Source organism: Emys orbicularis, chromosome 3 (assembly GCF_028017835.1).
Source record: "Emys orbicularis isolate rEmyOrb1 chromosome 3, rEmyOrb1.hap1, whole genome shotgun sequence".
Classification (NCBI taxonomy): Eukaryota; Metazoa; Chordata; order Testudines; family Emydidae; genus Emys; species Emys orbicularis.
Window position 1 is genome coordinate 180,108,108 of NC_088685.1, and position 13,939 is coordinate 180,122,046.

At 49.0% G+C, this 13,939-nt stretch overlaps 1 protein-coding gene across 1 annotated transcript in view; it reads right to left on the reverse strand.

Annotated features, from left to right (window-relative positions):
* SRBD1 (S1 RNA binding domain 1) overlaps positions 1-4,511 on the reverse strand; it is a 247,442-nt gene extending 242,931 nt beyond the window's left edge. The window contains exons 1-2 of the mRNA XM_065401220.1: positions 4,431-4,511; positions 2,193-2,353 (exon numbers count right to left, since the gene is read on the reverse strand). The gene's annotated coding sequence lies outside the window, so the exon portion shown is untranslated. The remainder of the gene's footprint in view (positions 1-2,192; positions 2,354-4,430) is intronic.
* Positions 4,512-13,939: the final 9,428 nt, after the last annotated feature.

Consider the following 13,939-nt stretch of genomic DNA (forward strand, 5'->3'; position numbering starts at 1 on the left):
CTCTCAAGGTACTCATACACGTCTCTTCATATCACAGTCACCACTCTGCCATGCTACTCCACCCAACCCTCCTCCATTCAATACAGCTGCACATAACACAATGAATATAGCTGGAATGCATGCAGATAAATGCTGGAATTCAAATCTGTGGCATACAACACAGACAGTGGCACATTCTTTTAGTCCTTCATAACTACTTATGATCAATGATATCTTAACTCAGTTCATGCAAAGCATACTGAGAAGAAGTGATTGCATACCTGGAGCTCAGCTTACGGCCTGAAAACCTAATGCAGCTTTTCTCCCCCAAACATGCACACACAGGCACTCACAGATAGGGCTGGGGTGCAGGAGAGGAGTGAAGGCGGGTGGATCATAAGCAGGATTGGCCTTTGGGGCCTCATTATGTTACAAAGATAGCGTAACACTGTTGCAAAAAAATGCGAATATAATTTTGGGATGTACTAGCAGGAGTGTTGTAAGCAAGACATAAGTAATTCTTCCGCTCTACTCCGCACTGACCTATGAGGGAAGATTGAAAACATTGGATTTCTTTCATCTGGAGAAGACTAAGAGGGGACATAATAACCGTTTTTAACTACATAAAAGGTTGTTATAAGGAGAAGGGAGAAAAATTATTCTCCTTAACCTCTGAAGATAGGACAAGAAGCAATGGACTTAAATTGCAGCAAGGGCGGTTTAGGTTAGACATTAGGAAAAACTTCTAACTGTCAGAGTGGTTAAGCACTCGAATAAATTGCCTAGGGAGGTTGTGGAATCTCAATCATGGGAGATTTTTAACAGCAGGCTAGACAAACACCTGTCAGGGATGGCCTAGATAATACTTAGTCCTGCTTTAAGTCCAAGGGACTGGACTGGAGGATCCCTCGAGGTCCCTTCCAGTCCTACGATTCTGTGACTCCAAAAGGGTTGAGAAAATATTTTTTTAGGTATGGCAGGACTAGAGCCAAGTCAGTCACATGTGAACCTAAAGGAAATGCTCCTCATGTCAGTCAGTTGCTTGTTGTATGGTGGAAAAGCAACTTCCAGTGGCTAAACTTACATGAATTTAGAAATGATTAAAAGCAAAAAGCTAGCATTAATGCAATGCTAAGTCTTGTTAGCTTAGTATAATATAGTCAAGAATTCCAAACCCAAAGGTTGCCCTTGCAATGTTAACATCCTGTATATTTTATATGGTATACTCTAATAAACAGTAACACACTAAGGTTCACATTTAACCAGAGTTAGGAGTTATGGAAAGTATTACATTTCTGCAACATGGTCAAGTTAACTTAACTACCGCAACCTCATATTTTGAAATGTCCTGACTTTTGAGTCCTAGATCTCATAACCTTGATGTTGCATATGTTTTGGCATTTAATTTCCCAGGAAATTTTAAAGGGGAAAAAACAAAGAAAATCTGTTAGTAATTGGATTTTGCACCTTACACTTTGCTGGACTGTCTCAGTTTGAAACCATGACATTTCAAAAACCAAGGTGAATGATATTTTTTCTCATTGAAGCAATCATACCAAAATCCTTCACCAGCAAAGAGGGAGATGTTTTAAACTTCTTCCAGTTAATCCAAAATGATATTTTCCCTACAAGGGGCACTATTTTGCAGGTCTGCCTATACAGGAAGCTCTTTGCTAATCCTCAACAAACAGAATTCACCAGTCATCCTGCCTGTACAGCAGGGAAGGCAACAAAATATTAATGATAGCAACATTTAGTGACTGGGCTTTGAGGAGAGGAGTTTTAAGTTTGCCCAAGACAGCCCCAAAACAAACTTTAACTGACATAGAAGAGCTGAGTAGCCAGTTGTTACAATACCTGGAAAAAAAACATGGATTCTGTAAGGGGGAGGGGGGCGTAATTTTTTACCACATTGTTAATACCAACAAAATAGTCTAGTTCTACACCATACATATAATTGCTGCCATTTACTTTCGTCATTTTAAGGCAACTCCATTGCATTCCAGCGTCAGCGTGGGAAGAAGCTGTGGGAAGAGAAACTCAGAAGTGTGAGGACCATACAGCCAACAACAAGCAGAAGACATGACTCACACTACTGCTGCTAGAAAACTTTGTTCTACTATCTGTGCTGTCAGGTTTTCCTGGCCATTCCATTTTTGGACCATTAAAAATTAGACTTGGGGGGGGATGGGGGGGGAAGAAAGTGAACTTACCAGAGTCCTCCTAGGGCCAGGTCCTGCAAAACTGCCAGCAACTTTGCACACATAAGCTGGAGGAACAGATAGCCAGGGTACGCAAATGCCACTGGAGAAAACAAGCCAAAGGTGCTTGGGGGCAAAATGAGAAGTACAAATCTGGAGGGCCCCAGTACCAGCTGGAGGGAGAGAGAGAGATGAGGGTTACACAGCTGGCGAGAACAGGACAGACATATAGGGTACATCCAGACTACCCACCGAATCGGCGGGTAATAATCAATCTATCGGGGATCGATAGATCACGTCTCGTCTAGACACGATATATCGATCCCCAAACGCGCTCCCGTCGATTCCGGAACTCCACCAGGGCGAGCGGCGGTAGCGGAGTCGATCGGGGAGCCGCGGCCGTCGATCCCGCGCCGTGAGGACGGGAGGTAAGTTGAAATAAGATACGTTGACTTCAGCTACGCTATTCCCGTAGCTGAAGTTGCGTATCTTACATCGACCCCCCGCCCCCCAGTGTAGACCAGCCCATAGGGTGGGGTGAACAGCTAAAGAGCACCCAAAACTTGCTGGATACGGAGAGACAGAGGTTCCCAGGAGCTGTGAAGGAAGCACCGCTGGAAGGGCAGAATGCCAGTGTGACACAGAATATGCTCCCTTCCCTCCCCCCCCCCCCAAATTTGCTCCCAGTAGCTGTGAGCAAAGAGCATGCACAACTTGTCATGCCAATAATAAAATTCACTTTGCATTACTGTTGTTATATGCATGCCTGGGGTTAAACAGCAATTGTTGCTACACAGATTCCAATATGAAACTGTAGAACTGGAATTCATTTGCAAACTGGACACCATCAGATTAGGCCTGAATAAAGACTGGGAGTGGTTGGGTCATTACAAAACCTAAACCTAATTTCCCGCTACTGTTACTCACACCTTCTTGTCAACTGTCTGAAATGGGCCACTCTCATTACCACTTCAAAAGTTGTTTTTCCTCCCTTGGTATCCTGCTGTTAATTGAATTGTCTCATTAGACTGACCTCACACTAGGGGCTTCAACTCCCATCCTTTCGTGTATTTATACCTGCTCCTGTATTTTCCACTCCATACATCTGATGAAGTGGGTTCTAGCCCATGAAAGCTTATGCCCAAATAAATTTGCTAGTCTCTAAGGTGCCACAAGGACTCCTCATTGTTTTTGCATCATCAGAAAGTACTCCTGGCTAGGCCAGGAGTGAGAACAGATTCTTAGCTGTGCATCAGGGTAGTGAACTTTGTAATAAGTACTCCCCTAAACCACCCCCCATGACCCCACTCCTCCATGTGACAGGGGAGATATAGCCCCATACTATGTAGGAACCTGTCACTGAATGAGAAGAAGGATAATAACAACTGAAAAGTGGACAGAGGGTAATACCTCAAACACAATGAAGTCCAAAGCTGGACAAATATTTACCACCACCTAGTTTGTATATAGCACTTTTTGTCCACAGATCTCAAAGCACTTTACAAGGGAGGTCAATATTATCATTCCCATTTAACAGATGGGGAAACTGAGGCAGAGAGAGGCAAATGACTTCCTCAAGGTCACCCAGCAGGCAAGTAGCAGAGTCAGGTATAGACCCTAGGTCTATGCACTAGAGTCCCCTTTCAATTAGTTTAATTTAGTGGCTTGCATTTCACCCAGCGATAAACGAGCGGTGTGTCTTTTTGCACATTGGTAACCACTGCACAGCTTGTCATGCCAATAGCAAAATTCATTTTTCATTATTGTTAAGTGTGTGATTGCGGGTAAACAGCACCGTTGCCCCATCATCAGAAAGTTTTTCCGGCTGTCCCAGGGGCGAGAACAGATTTTTCGCTGTCGTGTGAGGGGGGCCCAGGCCGTTTTAATCCACACTCCCGTTAACCACCCCCCACTCCGAGCTATCCCGCTCCCCTCCGAGCCGCTGCGGGCTGCCAGTGCTCTGCGCCCCGGAACCCGGAGTCAGCGCAGCCTGGGCTCCCCTGGCCGCGGCGGCTGCGGGCGGGGTCCCCGGCAGCGCGGAGCCCCCACTCGGGGGAAGGGCTGTTTCCATCGGAGAGTTTCTTCCCCTCTGCAGTCACGGGGGTAAGAAGCCAGCAGCCCCCTCCAACCAACCCCCCTGCGTCGGACCCTTCCCCGCCGCCCGGCGGCAGCGCCAGCCCGCTCCCCTCTGCCCCGCGCACGCCCCGCTGCCCTCTCCCGGCCCGGGCACGGCGCGGGGAGCTCACGCACCGGTCCCCCTTGCTGCTGGCGGCGGCTGGAGCCGGGGCTGGGTTTGAAGGGGCCGCCAACCAGGCCGCGGCTGCCGGGCCTAGTCTCGCCACGCAAGGGGAGGAGCAGGAAGCGGCGGCCGAGCGGCCCCGGAAGGAACAAGCCCGGCGCCAATCCGCGGCCGGGGCTGCCTGAGCTGCGACTGGGGCAAGCGTGGCCCGGCTGCCGGGAGCCCCGTGGCCGGCGGCGCGGGCTGAGCGCTGAGTTCTTAGCGGCCCCGCCAGCAGTTCCGGGCGGGGAGTGGCTGTTGGGCTGTGCCCCTACCACCGCCAGCCGCGGGAGCAGCTCGCAGCGACTGTGCTGCAAGGAGCTGTCATTAGAGGGGTGTAGCTCGCCTCTCCCGGACATGCTCTTTAAAACAAACGTTCCTTCTTTAAAGCAAAAGCATTGGAAATGCGGTGCTAGCTCTGCTGTAGAGGCTCGGGGAGCAAGTTCCAGGAGAACTCACCGCTCTCCAGAGTCAGCCTGGATACCTGTTTCACTAGTGTGGCCAGCTGGCCCCCTTTAGCACTTTCACCGTGGTCCAGTCCAGCTCCTGTCCATGCTGTCTTTATGTATCGAGTACAATCCCAGTTCTCAGCAAGCATATTCCAGTTGGCACCCTCCTTTTCTAGCCCCTGTTAACCTCACTATTGTTATTTACTTCAAGAGTGGAATGAGTTTATTTGCAGTTCTATAGTTTATGCAAAGTGTGGCTCAGTATAGACAGGGCTGGCAAAGCCTTATTCATACCTTAGCCCCGGGGTGGGCAAAATACGGCCCGCGTGCTGGATCCAGCTCATCTAACATTTCTGTCCAGCCCACCAGGCTCTTTGGCTGCCCCCTCACGATCTCCGGGCCACTAAAAGTCCCACAAGTAGCAGGGCAGAAACCGGCCAATGGGAGCTGCAGAGGCTGTGCTTGTGGACGCGGCCAGCGCATGGAGACCCGCTACCTCACCTCCCCCCAAGGGATGTGCAGAGACATGCAAGCAGCAGCAGGCCACTTCTGGGAGCAGCGTGGGGCCACAGCAAGCAGGCAGCCTGCCTGAGCCCTGCTGATCTGCCAGCCGGAAGCTGCCTGTGGTAAGCGCCTCCTGGCCAGAGCCTGCACCTCGCACCCCCTCCCGCATCCCTGCCCCAGGTTAGAACCCACTCCTGCACCCAAACTCCCTCCCAGACCCCGCACTCCCTTCTGCACCCCAACCCCTTGCCCCAGCCTGGAGCCCAAACCTGCACCAAACTCCCTCCCAGAGCCCACACCCTTCACCCTCTCCTGCACCCCAACACTCTGCACCAGCCTGGAGCTCCCTCCTGCACCCAAACTCCCTCCCAGACCTGCACCCTCTCCATTAATATAGTAGAAATGTGCAACCTGTGATGACTTACCAAAATTCGTGGCATGGCCCCCCTGTGAAAATTATTGCCCACCCCTGCCTTAACCTAATCAATGTCTGAAAGATTCAGATTTGCATTCAGCCACTAGATGTCTCTGTGTGCTGTACAGCTGTAGTTCCGCCTAAGCAACACAGACAAAGCTGGAACTCAAGCTGTGAGGAAGCTTATTCCTGAGGGCATTCTGCACCAAAAAAATTTAAAATTCTGTGCACAATATTTTAAAATTCTGCAAGTTTTATTTGTCAATGTATAAATGCAGAGGCTCCAGCATGGCAGTGGGGAGCACAGGCCACTGGCTGCACGAAGGTGGGAGATCACCCTGCAGCCTCCCCACCCAGTAGCAGATTTACCATGGAGCCGGGCCCACACTCCAGGGGGCCCCGACCAGGCCCACTCTTCTCTGCCCCCCGCTGTCTCCTGCGGGGGCAGAAGCTTGGTGCTCCTGGCACTGAGGCTCCTGCTGCAGTAGGGCAGCCAAGCTCCCCCTCCCCTGCCTCTTCTCACAGCTTGCTCCCTTCCCGCCCTCCCCCTCCCTGCCGCCGATCAGCTGTTTGCCGGCAGGAGGGTGGAGGGCGGGAAGGGAGCAAGCTTCCCCCTCCCTGCCGCCGATCAGCTGTTTGCCGGCAGGAGGGTGGGGGAGGAGCACAGCCACAGCATGCTCACCTGGGGAGAGGAGGCAGAGAAGAGGTGGGATGGGGTGTTGGGGAGGGGGATGGAACGGGCATACCTACTCTGACTGCAGAGCTGCACAGCCAGGCTGAAAAAAGAAGGTGCTGCTCAGCTCCCCAGACGTTGCAGCTGGACACCACCTTCTGCTGGTTGAGCTCCATTCTGTGTGCTGGGAGCCATCCTTCATCTTGTACAACAGTGAGTGCCATGGTGAGGCAGGCAGGGCAGGGGGACAGAGGCAGTGGGGAAGGAAGGGGCATGGGATGGGGAAGAGAAGGGGATAGGGCAGGGATCGGCAACCTTTGGCCCGCGGCCCGCCAGGGTAAGCCCCCTGGTGGGCCGGGCCAGTTTGTTTACCTGCCGCGTCCACAGATTCGGCCGATCGCGGCTCCAGGCAAATGGGGGGATGCAGGACGAGGGATGTGCTGGCCGCGGCTTCTCGCAGCCCCCATTGGCCTGGAGCGGCAAACCACGGCCAGTGGGAGCCGCAATCAGCCAAACCTATGGATGCGGCAAGTAAACAAACCGGCCCGGCCCGCCAGGGGGCTTACCCTGGTGGGCCACGTGCCGAACGTTACCGATCCCTGGGATAGGGGAAACAGGGGCCCAGCATGCAGATCGCCTTGGCAGCAGCTAGGGCTCCCCTGTTAAGCAGGCCCATCAAACCCTCACCCTGACAAGCCCCACCTCCCCTGCATCTGTACCACCCCAATGAGCCCCCCCAGACACCCTCCCCACTGAGCCCCAACCACCTACACCTAGACCCCCACCCAAATGAACCCTGTAGATAAATCTCTGTATTAAGCATCTTCACATAACTTTCATATGACTTTGTATTATGCCTCTCTATATAACCTTGTATTAAGCCTATCCATATATAACCTCTAACTTTCATATGACTTTGTATTATGCCTCTTTATATAACCCTGTATTAAGCTATTTTCATACAACTTTGTATCAAGTCCTTTGATATAGGAACTTTGTATCAGATCCCTATGTAGAAAAACTTAGAAAACTTTGTGTTAAGCCTTGGTATAATGTCATAGCCCCTAAGGATAGTTAAAGTAGAAGAAAAATGTCTTTTTGCTAGGAGAATAAGATTCCCCCTCCCCACACTCCCTTAATCAATTGGCATGTTGAATGAATGAGGTGTGAATGACCAAGGCGTGGAAGGCAAGCACCTCCAGACAGCTAGTTGGAGGGGGGATGGAAGCCAGACCCAAGGACAATCAAACTTGTCAAGTGGGCTCACTAAAGAAGAGCAGACATATTGAGGCCTGGGGCGGGGGGGTTAGAATCAAGCACCTTCTTTTGGAAACACCCTCTTTGAACAGTATTGGGACAACACCCAGAAGGAAGCAGCACAAAGGACCAAGGGACACAGATTTTGAATCTGGTATAGATTTGCAAGAGAGGAAAGCTGCTATAAATGTGAGGTGTCTTGCAGAGGACCCTGGGTTTTGTCAACATCGGAGCATTGATCCAGCTCGGCAGAAGCCCGGCTCCACCCCTCCCCTATCTAACTCACCTGGCCAGTGAAGTTAAGGGGAGCAACTAGTTTGTAACAACAAGACGGAGTGTGTTTGTGTGTATGTATGTGAGTGCATGAGTGTAATATAACAGGAGTACTTGTGGCACCTTAGAGACTAACAAATTTATTAGTTTATAATAAACTAATAAACTAATATAGATCATATGCATATGATACAGTGTTGATTGATGCATGTATTACCAATGAATGTGGCGTTTGCCTTATTCCCCCTGAAAAGATCCTGTGCAGTACTTTAAGTACAACAATCCCACCTCCCCTGCACCCAGACTCCCTGCCCACCCCCCCGGTGAGCTCCAACCACTTTCACTTGGTCCCCCCTGCAGACTCCCATTGCCCCTGCACCTGGCACCTCCCTATGCATCCAGATCCCCCACTGAGCTGCCTGCACCCAGACTTCCCCCCACAGAACCCTCTTACCCCCCCCCACAGAACCCTCTTACCCCCATCTGGATACCCCCACACTAAGACCCTCTGCACTTGGATCCTGCTGCTGGGCTGAGCCTCCCTGCCCACATCTGGTGTGCCTGGCACAAAAGGGGCAGGGCCCCAGGGTGTTTCTATGGCAGGCATGGCCCTTGTGCTGTGTCAGGGTCAGGTTCAGTCTCACTGCCAAGTCCCTGTCCCAGGGGAGGGGGAAGGCTGCAGGGTGATCTCCCAACCAGGGCTCCAGGGACGATTTAAAGGGCCCGGGGTGGTAGCTGCAGCAGGAGCCATGGGCCCTTTAAATCACTGCCCAAGCCCCGCTGCCACCCGAGCCCCGCCGCCGCTTCCCCAGGCCCTTTAAATTGCTGCCAGGGGAAGCCTATCCAGCCCGGTACGGTGCACCAGCTCTTGCCGGTACACCGTACCGGGGCGTACCGGCTTACTTTCACCTCTGGTGTGAAGGAAACTGAGAACGCACAGAACAGAGAGAGAGGTGGTGGCAAAAAGCAAACAAGCCAAGCAGTAGCCTGTGAGTACAGTGTATGACTCTGGGTAATGGCTACAGAGAGAGCTTTTGGATATAGTGTTGTCTAAAAAAAGGCTTAGATCTGCAAGCTAAGAACTGCTCCTTTTGTTCTTCGTTCCTCCTACATTCGGAGAAGCAGAACTTTGTACATACCTTGTAAATAAACAAGCCTCCACCAAAGAAAATATCAGCCTCCATCATCAATTTCTACTCTTAACTGGAACGTCCCCCAGGGCCCCGAACTATGATGAGGCACTCAGGTCAAATAAGGGCACACAGTACTTATATGGCTCCCAATAACTTAATGTCTGAGTACTTCACAAGCTTTAATGTGTTTATCTTCATAGCACCTCTATGAGGTAGGGAAACTTATTATCCCCATTCCACAGATAGAGGACGGAGGTTCATTAATTTAATTGGAGGTTAGGAGCCTAAATACTTTTGTGAATCTAGGCCTAACTGATTTGTCCAAGGTGACACAGGAAGCCTGTGGGAGAGTAGGGAATTGAACCCAGCTCTTCAGCTAGCACCCGAACCACTGGGCTATCCTTCTTTACCCAATCCTCTTCCTCTCACTCAAGTCCTCTGCAAATGCCATGACCTGTGCAGGACTTCCCTGTAGATCTCAGGACATCCAGAAGCTAGCAGAGCCCCATCTTCTAGCTGCATTGTAGAACTCTAACCCTAAAATGAGGACACTTCATGGAGTATGTCTGTGCCCTGCTACCACCATATCCCACCTCCAGAAGAGGAGCAGCACGCACAGAGGGCCTTGTGTGGGCCGAAGAACAGAGTCCAATATGCTGCAGCGCCAGCAGTCCTCCTCCTCCATCCACAACCAACAAGATCCACTGCTTTATGAAAGAAACAATGGCCTGCGATTAAGGCACTGTCAAAGGGTGGAGTTGCAGGAAGCCGGGGGTTCAATTCCTGGCCTATCTCACATTGAAAGTCACTGATAGTCTTTTCATTGACTTCAGGGGGCTTTGGTTTAGGCTCTTATTCATTCTGTGCCTCACTTCCCACTCGGTAAAATGGGGATAATCATACTTCCTTACCTCACTGGGGTGCTGTCAGGATAAATTAATATTTGTGAGATGGTCAGATACCATGATGGTGGGGGGCATAGAAAACCGTATAAATAATCCCTCCTTTCTCCTTGTAGAAGTAGAGAAGAGTGTTTAGCTCTAAAGTCTTCAAGCAAGTTTATGTTGTTCCACAGAATGCAGACCAGGACTTATATTGTTCTTCCCTATGACAATAAATATTTTCATTTTAACACTGGAAATACTGTCAATCTGACAGTGACCTATCTTAAAAGTATTATGATATATATTTCGCTGTGATCTCTGCTATATTTCAGTCCCTTTCTCATTTATATCTATTGATTAACATTTGATCAAAATGTTATGGAGTCCACCACATGTGGAAAATTTTATGGGTGCTGGTCTGCTATAGGCATAGCAACAACAATGTGGCAAAAAGGATATTACATTGAAACCTCCTTGCAAGCTCCCACTACCGTAAAAGGGCTTCTGTTTTGTATCATAAATATTTGTAACTTGTGGTCATAACTACCAGCCAGCCAAATCCAAGAATGGTAACTTCTTAAATATAACTGAGGTGTAATAAACTTGAATTATTCATATTTTTTAATATTAAGTATTAATAATAAATATGAGTTTAACCATCTGAAATTAATTTAAACTGAGTACTCGACACCAGCGCGCTCTTTCCATAAAGCTCACCTGACCTTTATAGTTTAGTTTTGGGCTCCAAACCTGCAGACACTTATGTACACACTTAACTTTATGCACATCAATATTTCCATAGTCAGATCCTGAGCTGGTGTAAATTCACTTCAAGAGAGCTACAGCTTTACACAAGTTGAGGATCTGATCCATAGAACTCAATAGGACTGCTCAGATGTTTAGAGGGAATCAAGTGGGTAAGTGTTTGCAAGATCAGGGCCTGACTTCAATGAGAGTTTTGTGCACATAAAGACTTGAGTAGAAACTGTGTAAGAACTCAATGTTAGGAAAATACCTGCTGACAAAGACAAGCCTATTTTAGTTTAACTGATTAATGTAATTTGCAACCATTCATGTTAGGAATTCTGGGACAGAACCTCAGCTAGTGTAAAACAATTTAATATGCTAATTTACACTAGTTGAGACTCTGATCCCTTTATTTGGCCCTTCCCTCCCTTTATTTGGCCTCTCAATTATATCAGTGCAGCTCCATTGAAGCCATCCTTTATGTCTCAACACACTACATAAGTATGCTCAGAGGTTATGTGAGTTTAAGTAACTTTAAATATATGTAAACATTTGATCTGCTTAATTTTTTAAAATATTTGCAATGAAAGTTTTGGATGAGACAAAATAACGTATGTGTCATCCAGTTCCTTTGATGCACTGCATTAGAATTCCTGTGTCTGAGTACATATCACAGAGCCAACTTCCTTCACTTCTATTAATAGTTTGAAATTAGGTCACCATTCTTGTAAGAATGAGCTAAGTCTATACCACTGATTTTAGGAAAGTTATCTTTATAAAAATGCTGCGGCTTTTTTCCACACTAACACCATTTGGCACTGCAGCTTATCTTTAGTCAGTAATATCTGCTCTAGCAAATGTATTCCAGTCTGGCAGGTTCTCTTATATTTGTTGACAGTGACCCCTGCTGCAAGAGATTAAGACAGACATCACTTTAATCCTTTAAAATGTGTTTAACAATTATTCCGATATTCAATTGAAAATACCCTCCAGTAGTAAGATGAGGTAAAGAGTCTAAAATCTGTAAGTCCTCAGTTAGAACCGTTTGAATTAAAACTAATCTACTCATGTTCTTGTTTTTTCTCATAAATATGTAGAATTTTCCTTTCTAGTGCAAGGCAGCATAAGCACAAACTAAAATAGTTTTTTTGTAGAATGTTTGTTCTGTGTTATTGCTAACTTTCTTCTTTCAAGGGTTAGGCTTGACACCACTGAAATCATTGGCAAAATTCCCATTGATTTCAGGCCATAAGGTTAATAAAGTATTAGTGCCCCAATTGAGGAAAGCACTTAAGTTGGTGCTTAAATTCATCTCTGTTCAGACCCAGATTAAGCAAGGTACTTGAGCACATGCCTAACTTAAAACACAAGTGGTCCCATTGACTTCAATGGGACAGAAGAATAAGATTAAAGTTAAGCACATGCTTAAATGCTGTCCTGAGTAGAGATGCTTTCAAGTGTCTGGGTTTAAATATGCTCAGCACAGTAAAACTATTGTCCACCTGCTAGATACAATCTATGTACATGTTTTTCTTCAAATATATATGCACATCAGATTTTTAAAAGCTATGTTAAAAAAAACAAGATAGTAAAAGATAATACTTCACACACCTCGTCTTCCTAATATCCTGGGACCAACATGGCTACTGCATGTGTAAAACTGCCAGGTGGAGCCAGCGGCAACAAGGGCTAGGTTCAGTATCTAGGGATTCCTTTTCAACAATACAACACAAAGCTGGCTCGAGCCCTCACCCCGTGACAATTATACACCACCCCCTGGGCGCCTCTAAGAGGCAAGCATTCACCTCTCGCAAGCACATAGTCTGAGTGTAGCAAACACTTTTAATAAAAGGAGGGAAGTAACTCAGTGTTAATTTGGGAAAACACCACAAATAGGGTTCATAAACATAAACCATGAGCAAAAGACCCATCCCCAAGTAAGTTGGGCAGTGTCCTTTTCCCCTCAGGTTCTTAAGTCCAGCAACCCCAAAGTCCCTTTAATGTGCCCATCCCTTCTCTGTACCCCACTCACAGTTGCTATCCTTGGCCAGTGCAGCCCCAGAGTTCAGATCAGGGGTCGGCAATCTTTCAGAAGCGGTGTGCCGAGTCTTCATTTATTCACTCTAATTTAGGGTTTCGCGTGCCGATAATACATTTTAATGTTTTTTAGAAGGTCTCTCTCTATAAGTCTATATATTATATAACTAAACTAGTGTTGTATTGTAAAATAAACAAGGTTTTCAAAATGTTTAAGAAGCTTCATTTAAAATGAAATTAAAATGTTGATCTGACGCCACCAGCCCGCTCAGCCCGCTGCTGGTCTGGGGTTCTGTTCACCTAGGCCGGCAGCGGGCTGAGCGAGGCCTGCGGCCAGGACCCTGGCTGGCAAGGGTCCGGCAGCCAGAACCCCAGACCAGCAGCGGGCTGTGTGGGGCCGGCGGCCAGGACCCCAGACCGGCAGTAGACTGAGCGGCTCAGCTCACTGCCGCTCTGGGGTTCCATCCACCGGCTCCTGCCAGCCGGGATCCTGGCTGCCGGATCCACTCAGCCCGCTGCCAGTCTGGGGTCCCGGCCCTCCCCACATACAGTGGGTACCTACCTTTTCCCTGGTTCTGGCCATTCTCTTCCTCTCTCTGCACTGAGCTGAGGGTGGCAGTGCACTGAGCACAGGGCTGGGGGTGAAGGGTTGGGCCAGGAGCTAAAATGAGGGAGGGGGCTCAGGGTTGGGGCAGGAGGTTTGGGTGTGGGGCACTTACCTGGGCAGCTCCCATTTGATGCGAGGGGTGCAGATGGGAATGTGGGGGGGGGGGGTGCAGGAGCTCCCGTTTGGTGCTCCAGGTGGGGGTGGGGATGTGGCGGGTGCATGGGGGGGGGGGGATGTGGGGCGGTGCAGGTGTCAGGGCAGAGGGGGGGCTGGGGATGTGTGGAGGTGCCAGAGTCAGGGCTAGGGTTGTGGGGGTGGGATGAAGGAGTCAAGCAGAGGGCTGGGTGTGTATGAGGGAGGTACAGGGCTCAGGGCAGGGGTCTGGGGTGTGTGCAGGGCTCAGGGCAGAGGGCAGGGTGTGTGTGTGGGGGGGTCAGGGCTCAGGGGAGAGGGCTGGGTGACTGCCCCCCTTAAGAACTCCCAACCCCCCAGCTCCTTGTCC